The sequence below is a fragment of the Vigna radiata genome, unplaced genomic scaffold (assembly GCF_000741045.1).
Source record: "Vigna radiata var. radiata cultivar VC1973A unplaced genomic scaffold, Vradiata_ver6 scaffold_23, whole genome shotgun sequence".
Classification (NCBI taxonomy): domain Eukaryota; kingdom Viridiplantae; phylum Streptophyta; class Magnoliopsida; order Fabales; family Fabaceae; genus Vigna; species Vigna radiata.
Genome location: NW_014541837.1, coordinates 1,541,628 through 1,550,787, shown reverse-complemented (window position 1 = coordinate 1,550,787; position 9,160 = coordinate 1,541,628).

The window sequence follows — 9,160 nt, the reverse complement described above, 5'->3', positions numbered from 1 at the left end:
TAAAGTCTTAAAAAAATAATAATAAAAATATATTTTAAAGGTTAAAGCACATGTGTGATCGCACGCATCGTCCTTGTGCTATAAAACCTTTTCTTCTTTCATAAAAATAATAAAAAATATTTTTTAAAGGTTAAAACACATGTGTGATCGCACGCATCGTCCTTGTGCTAAAACCTTTTCTTCTTTTCTCTAAAAAAAATAAAATAAAAATGTTTTAAAGGTTTAAACACGTGTGTAATCGCACGCATCGTCCTCGAGCTAAGACCTTTTCCCCTTTCATCAAAATAAAATAAAATTTGCTTTGAAGGTTTAAACACGTGTGTGATCGTACGCATCGTCCTCGTGCTAAGACCTTTTTCCCTTTTTATAAAATAAAAAAATTTGTTTTGAAGGTTTAAGCACGTGTGTGATCGCACGCATCGTCCTCGTGCTAAGAACCTTTTCCTTTTTTTTATATATATCAAACACCAAAAAATAAATATTTTCAAACAAACAAACAATCTTTCTGCTAGAACTACGTAACCCTGATTTCTCATTTTAGTGAGAATACGTAGGAGCAAGGTCAATCCTTGTCAGGCTCAAAAAACTAAAAAAATATTTTTGTTTCTTTAGATTGTCGTTTTTTGGGATAGTTAAACATTTTGTAAACCACATCAAATCGCATATTTAATTAAAGGTACTGCCTTCGGGCAGGCATTGTAGGGTGCTAATACCTTCCCTACACGTAACCGACTCCCGAACCCAATCTTTGGTTTTCGTGGACCGTGCTTTATCATTTTATGGTTTTTTCGTAGTTTTCTAGAATAAACTATGGTGGCGACTCCCAAATCTTTTTCAAAAAATGTTTTTTTTTGGATCGTCGTCCCATCGTGATTCCGGTTGTGACACCTAGCTATGACCCATGAACTACCAACCGGTCGACCTCTTACAATACACAAGCCCACCAAGCCTGAAGTGACGAAGTAACTGAAAGGGTTCGATTGCGGCAGCGGTGAGTGCAATTCTCGAGTGGTGATCTTGGGTGGGAAAGGACATGTGTGCCACTGTGGTTGGTCTCGTGGTTATGAAATTGAACCGTCGCAGATCAGGGCCGTTGAACGTGGTTGCAATTTGACGGTGGTTGAGGCGCGACAGTTTTAAAAATATTTTCCTATAAATAGGGGTTGAGGGAGGCGTCAGTGAGCATCTCTCCCATTTCTTCTTCTTCCTTCAACCCAAGATTCTTCATTCTAAGGTAATAAATGGTTGTGGTTAGTGTCTATTCATCGGAGGAGTCGTCTGGCCGAGGCGGCGGAGGTGGGGCGGGGGCGACTAGTGGTGTAGGTGTAGGTGCTCCGTCGACGGGTGACGAGTCATGTCCACGGTGGGCACAGACGTCGCATCCCCAAGCATGGTTTCCTCGGCCTTTCTGGAGGCTGGTTCGTGCGAAGATGATTCTACCCCACCCTCTCCGGACGGAGACAGGCTGATAAACGGGTACCCCATCTTTTTAATGAGGGAGGGTGTACGCGTCGACCGGGAGATGGCCAAGCCGGCCGGTGGGTGGCCGCGAGTTCATGGTTATCGTTGGGCTTCCCCAAAGGTGAACGAGTATACTTCTGACTTCGGGACTCGCGAAGATTTATCATGGTGGTCGAACCGCTCTTACATTGCTCGTGACTTGGAGGATGCCCGACTGTTTCGCTTGGGAGTGAGTCACTCGAACGAGCGCGTCTTTCACGGGAAAGGCTCCAATTCGGAGGATTTCTTTTTCGTTTATACCTACATGTTCGACCAAATGTACGTGCGGGTACCATTCACGGAGTTTCAATCATCGGTTCTGAAAGAGCTAAACATAGCGCCCAGTCAATTGCACCCGAATGGCTGGGCGGCCGTCCAGGCCTTCACAGCGCTGTCTGCGGTTGTGGTATTAGTTCCCATGGTACGGGTATTCCTTCATTATTTCAACGTCCGGCCGGTACCTCGTCGAGGGTGGGTGTCTTTATCGTCTGCTCACAATCGGACTTTGTTCAAGCCTTTCGTAGAGTCCTTCAAAAATTTCAAGACGCGATATTTCAAAGTAATTATTAAGGAGTCACGTAGATCGGACTTCTTTGATGCCACTGGTGGTCCTCGGTTCCCCTTTTATTGGACGGAGGATCCCCCAAAAATAAAGGCCTTTGGTGTTGGCCTTCTGAACGCAGATGAGCGAGACGTCGTCCGTGCAATAAACGACCTGCCCCACCGCCTTAGCGCCCGTGGCTTCGTTAACTGTTTGAAATACGAAGATTATGATCAGATTGCATTTGGTATGCGGATGATCGGGTTGTGTTTTTTGTGCGCTGGTTTGACTTAGCTAAATTCTTGTTTCCTTTTTCAGGGTACATGACGCTGCCTGAGCCTCGTAAGACGGGGTGGTTTGCTTCCACTCAGCGACGGAAGGGGAGCGGTAGTTCGAAGGGTATCGATCGTCCCTTCGCCGCCTCGAGTCATGCGCCAAACACTAAGATACTGACTGTCGTACCTCAGGCGGACGTTGTGATGGTGGTGGTCCATTCTGATGAGGTTATCGGTACCGGTCGGGTCAGTGAGCAGGTTCATCAAGACCCAGTTCATGTTACGTTGGTGCAATCTTCTGAGTCGCCCCCAGAATCTGTAGGCCCCTTAGAGCGAAAGAGGAAGTCGAAAGAGGAAGGGAAGTCCTCTTCCAAGCGGAGTCGCTGTGGTGGGAGTGCACCGCTTATCCCCCTTCTAGCCGGTGTCTTCGATCCGGCTTTCGATGTAGCTTCACGGATGGACTTCCGTCCTAGCTCCTGCCAACAAGCAGTCATTGAGCCCTTATCTGAGGGAGAACTTCTTGGGGCCGCTGTGGAATTGATGACCCGCGGAGTGATGCTAGCTTGGACGGCCCGTGATCTAGGCACCGATCGAGAAGGTCGTGACCTGCTGCGGGAGCTGGCCGAAGAGCAGAATGCGTCGGCTGCGCTTCGTCGTCAGGTGGAAAGACTGACCAAGGACCGTGAAAAGTGTGATGAGAAGCAGTCGAAGCTGAAGGCGGACCTGGACGAGTCGAGCCTGCAACTTGCAACTGCGAACAAGTTGTTGGAGGATGCCAAGTTACGAGAGAACGGTTTGATCGAGGAAGCGAGAAAATTGAAATTGGAGATCCGTCGCCTTGGTAGGAGAGGCGAGGAGTTAGCCGAACAAAGTAGACGTCTGTCTCAGGAATTGCTTGCTGCCGACGTCGAAAAGGAGCATCTTAGTGCTGAGTTGGTTAAGGCCAATGAGACTCTCACCAATTTAGATGCGACTGTGGTTATTGAACACGAGGAGGGTTTCAACAAGGCCATGCAGCAGGCGGCCTTTTTATTGAAGGTGAACCCTGTTGCTGTCGGGTTCAATCTTTACCAAGACGTCTATGGGAGCTAGATGAGGCCGGTTGAAGCTAACTTAGCTAATGTGGTTGGCGAAGTGGAGAAGGTGGATGCTGGATCGTCCGGTGGCGCAAGGGGAACAGAAGAGGAGCTTAGTGGGCGAAATGAGGAGTAGGGGTTGATTATTCGTGTTTTCTTAGTTGTTTTGTTTTAGGCTTTTTGTAACGGCGTGGTCGATCGAGAAACATTTAACGTGGTGGGTGTTTGTGCTATCGACCCACCTGGTATTTTGCTGGACCTTTGTCGTGTATGTTTTGAACAGCTAAATGAATACATATTTCTGCATATAATTTTGTATGTATATTTATTATTATTATTATTATTATTATTATTATTATTATTATTATTATTATTATTATTTTATGATTTACTCGTTGTGGGGAAGTGGTGGGTCATAATCGTTCGCCACCTCATCTCGTAGTTAGATGGGACAGATCCCGGCAACTTAATCGTTGTAGGGTAGTGGCAGGTCGTAGCCGTTCGCCGACTCCCTTGGTTAGATGGGACGGATCTCGATAACTTAATCGTTATGGGGTAGTGGCAGGTCATAATCATTCGCCAACTCCGCTGGCTAGATGGGACGGATCCCAAATCCAGAGGGTGAGGGGATGGGCCGGTCGTAACCTATCGCCCTTTCCCCCCGTATGAGGGGATGGATCCCGGTGATTCTATCACGGGTGTTACGTTTTTTTGAAGACTGGCTGGTTCAGGCCTTGGCCTTTCGTACGGTGACTTTATGCGAATTTTTGAACCACGTGGAATGCGTCTGTCATTTCATTAGAAAGAAGTAGAACGAACAGGGTTACATATCAATTGATTATAGCCACATAAGTTTAACTGAAATAAAATTTCAAGTGAGTTGCATTCCACGTGTTTGGGAGTAAGCGGCCGTCCGGATGAGCAAGCTGATATGCCCTATTTTTTAGTGTCGTCACCACTTTGAAAGGACATTCCCATTTAGCAGCCAGTTTTCCATGGTGGAGTGTCTGTCTTGCCTCCCCCGTTTTACGCCACACCAAATCTCCTTCTTGGAAGTCGCGGGGACGGATCCTGGTGTTGTATCTTCGCTCGACCATTCTTCGGCATGCCTCGGCTCTGAGGGCGGCCCGGTCTCGCCGTTCGTCTAATGTGTCTAATTCGACCCTGAGTTCTTGGTCGTTCAATTGTATGTCTTCTATTCTTCTCTGCAACGAGGGCTCTCCCAACTCAACTGGAAGCATGGCATCAATACCTCTACCCAGGCGATTTTCTTTTCCCCTAACCTTCTCTTGTTTCTCCTGTGGTCCCGTGCGGTGTGCACCTGTAGCCACATAGCACTTTCGGCAATTCCTCTACCCAGGCGGTTTTCTTTTCCCCTAACCTTCTCTTTAACTCCGCCACTATAGTTTTATTTACAGCTTCGACTTGTCCATTCGTTTGAGGATGCTCTACCGAACTGGTGACATGTTTGATTCCCAAGTCAACATAGAACTGCCTGAGTTTCTTATCTATGAACTGTCTACCATTATCTGTTATTATCATCTTCGGGAGTCCAAACCGACAAATTAACTTCCAACAGAATTTCTGCACTTGGAGAGCTGTTATGGACGCCAGAGGCTCGGCCTCGACCCATTTGGTAAAGTAATCAACGGCGACCAACAAAAAATTCTTCTGCGCTTGACCCTGAGGGAGGGGTCCAACAATATCCGTTCCCCACTGGCCGAACGACCAAGGTGACACAATAGAGTGTAGCATGTGGGGCGACACATGGGTGTCATTGGAGTGTGCTTGGCAACTGAGGCAACACTGAGTAAAGATACACACATCCTCCTCCATGGTGGGCCAGTAATACCCCGCCCAGAGGATGCGGGCCTTCAATGTCCTTCTTCTGAATGAAAACCGTAGACGCCATTGTGTAATTCGTCCATTACGTACTGTGCTTCCTCTTTCGACAATCACTTCAGTAAGGGCGTGGAGAATCCTCTCCCGTACATGTCATCCCCGATTATTAAGAACCTGGCTATCTTCTCGGCCTCACCCGGTTTCAGGGAGAGGCCATTGTCTTGCTTTTTCATTAGATCCTTTATCTCTCCACGCCAATCATTGGTGCTAGTGGTTATCGCATTGCACTCCACCAATGGTTGAAGAAGGACCTATCGGATGACCGTGGTAAGTTGCCCTTTCTCTTTGCCTGAGCTAAGTTTTGACAACATATCCGCACGGGCATTTTGCTCTCGGGGTATATGTTTGATTTCGACTTTGTCAAAGTCGGTCACCAGAGCGGAAGCTTTATGGAAATACCGTAGGAGATGATCCTCCTTCACCTGAAACTCCTCATTCATTTGTCCCACCACCAACTGTGAGTCGGTACGGCAGATGATCGTTTTGGCCCCCATGTCCTTGGCCAGCTCTAGCCCTAGTACCAGGGCCTCGTATTTGGCCTGATTGTTGGACGTCTTAAACTTGAATACCAAAGAGTGTTCCAGCAGGAAACCGTTCGGTCCTTCCAGTACTACACCCGCGCCGCTGGCTTCCCGGCCGGACGCTCCGTCGACATACTGATTCCAATAATCGTCTTCCGCCAAATGTAGCACGACCGCGAAATCAGTGAGATGCTGCCCTTTTATGGACCCTCTTGGTTCATATCGAAGCCCAACTTTGGAGAGTTCCACGGCCCACCCTACCATTCTTTCAGCCAAATCGGGCTTCCTGAGAACCTTGGATATGGGGTGGTCAGTCAGGATGATGACCTGATGACCCTGAAAATAGGGTCGAAGTCGTCGGGCGGCATTGAGAAGGGCTAAGGCGACTTTTTCAACTTGTTGATAGCGGGTTTCAGCATCCGGCAAGGTCCTGCTAACGAAATATACGAGCTTTGGAGACGACCGTTCCCTGTAACAACACTGCGCTGACATCGGTGTCCGATACGCCTAGATATATTTGCAAATCTTCTCCCGGGATAGGTTTATTCATGATCGGCGGGTTTATCAATATTGTCTTTATTTCAACGAATGCCTGTGTGCATTCGGCGTCCCATTTGCACGTCGAGTCCCTCTTCGTCTTCTTTACGATCGGTCGGACCTGCTCGGCTAACTTGGGTATAAACCGAGACAAGGCTGTCACCCGCCCAACGAGCCTTTGAATATTCCTCACGGTGCTCGGATTTGGCATTTGCAAAACCGCTTCACATTTATCGGGGGTTGGCTTCGATGCCTTGAGAAGTGAGCATGAATCCCAGGAACTTTCCACTAGTGACACCGAAAGTGCACTTAGCTGGGTTCAGCCTCATTCCATACTTTTGTATTTGAATAAAGACCTCTTCCAAGTCTTTCAAATGGTCGTCTTCGATAGGCGACCGAACCACCATGTCATCCACATATATGTCCATGCACCGGCCGATCTGTTGAGCGAATATCTTGTCCATCAATCGTTGATAAGTAGCTCCAGCATTCTTCAATCCAAACGATATAACCTCATAGCAGAAGTTTGCCTTATCCGTCATGAAAGCGGTTTTCTCCCGGTCTGGGGTGTACATGGGGATCTGATTGTAACCCGAGTAGGCGTCTAAGAAGCTTAACATTCTATGACCGGATGCCCCGTCGACGAGGGCGTCAATACTCGGGAGTGGGTATGAGTCTTTTGGGCAAGCTTTATTGAGGTCGGTGTAGTCGGTGCACATCCGCCATTTGTTGGTTGCCTTCTTTACCATGACCAAATTGGCCAACCAAGTGGTGTAAGTGACTTCTTTGATAAAACCTGCCTCCCGCAGTTTGTTCACTTCGCCCTCCACGACTTTCTTCTTTTCTTCCCCCATCTTCCTCTTCTTTTGAGATACTGGCCGAGCCTCTTTATATATCGAGAGCTTGTGGGACATGACAGAGGGATGTATGCCCGACATATCCGCCACCGTCCAAGCAAACACGTCCCGATTGCGCCAGAGGGTGGCCCGTAACCGCTCTTCGACATATCCTGGGGCTCCTTGGTCTAGGGCTTGACCATCCATCATGGTATCGCTAAGTCCTGTCCACCTTCACGTATTGTTGTAGTCGACCGGCCCGGATCAATTTTTTTATTTTATCTCTGAGGGTCAGGCAGTCTTCCGTATCATGTCCAGAATTTTGGTGGTATCGACAATGTTTGCTGAGGTCCCCCCAGAGGGATGGGCCGTCTCATAGGGTTGTGTATCGACAATGTATGATCTGCGCGCTCGACGCCTCTTGAAATATCCGAGCCCTAGGAGCATTGAGGGTGGTGTATTGCTGGAACCTCGGGCCCCTAGGCCCTTCTCTCCCCTTCTGTCCGTTCTGCCTATTTCCCGGACCCTCGACTCTCTTCCCTTCGGATTTATCCGCCTTTGCTTCCTGCATTTCCCTTCTATAATTCAGTTTCATATTTTCGACCCTGGACTCATCGGCTGCGCGCTGACGAAGCTCCTCCATGGTTCGAGGGGGGTTCCGACAAATACTATCCTTGAACGGACCCGACCTCAATGCCGACATAACGTATTGAAGGGCTAGCTCCAGGCCCAGACCCCTGACCCTTCGAACCGTTTTTTGGTATCTATCCATGAAGGCCTTCAGACTCTCCTCCTGCCCTTGCTTTAGATTCATTAGGTCCACCACCGTCACGTCCTCAGCGTCGCAAGCAGCGAATTGCTTTTTGAACATCTCGCCAAGGCTTTTGAAATTCTCCACTGAGTTGACCGGCAGTGAGTTGAACCAATCCAAGGCCTCCCCTTCTAAGGACAAGGAGCAAGCTCGACACCAGATGCCGTCGCAGCCTATACGGAAGGTCATGGCACGATTCGATGTGCATCGCCAGATCGGTGGTCCGGTCGTATATTTTAAATTGGGGTGGGACAAACTGCTCGGATATGTGAACCTTCATTACCGCGCAGGCAAACGGTACGGAGGCGGTTGGTCCCTCCACTTTCACCAGCGTTTGACTGCCCTCCTTGTCTTCCTTACCCTCGTTCTCCCCTCTTCCTCATCCGTCCGCTTGAGCACTACTATGCTCCTCCTTCTCCTCTTCCAACAAAACCATTTTTTCTTGTTTTCCCCCTGCGTCCTCTCCCTTCTTACACTTAGCAATCTAGGCTAAGCATTCTGCCCGGACGGCCGCCATATCCTCCTCATGCTTTCGCTGCATCTCCATCATCCTTTGTTCCATCGCCTGTAACATCTCCGTCCGCTCCTCCACGTTCGTGCTTCTTGTGGTCACCATTGGTTATAATCCGCCGGCCCCACGGTGGGTCCCAAAATGTTTCGGTCGGACTGTACTCTGGTCCCTTCACACTTTCTCTATGTCCGGTCACTTTAATTGCTCCTTTTGCCGATAGGTCAAGGTTGGCCGGGTACCTACTAAAAAGGCTCTGACGCTTAAGTCAGGGTTCTGATCCAATAGAGAGAGAAAATTAGGATCAACAGTAAAAGTGCATTCAATGTAACCTACCAACTCTCACCTTAGGCCCCTATTTATAGTTTCCCTAGTAGGCCTATAGTTAACGTTTTCCTAATCACGGCCCAATATCAGCCCAAACATTTCTAATCCTTTTTATCCTCTTGATTCTCTTTTATAGTTAACGACTTTACCTCAACCAGGGCTTTACTTCAACCAGACAGTTCAAACGTAAATGACTGTCCGGTCGGTCAATGTTTTTGTTATGATCACGGACGGACGTTCGAGACGGCCTAGCTATGATCCATGAACTACAATGACAATTACAGTATATATATATATATATATATATATATATATATATATATATA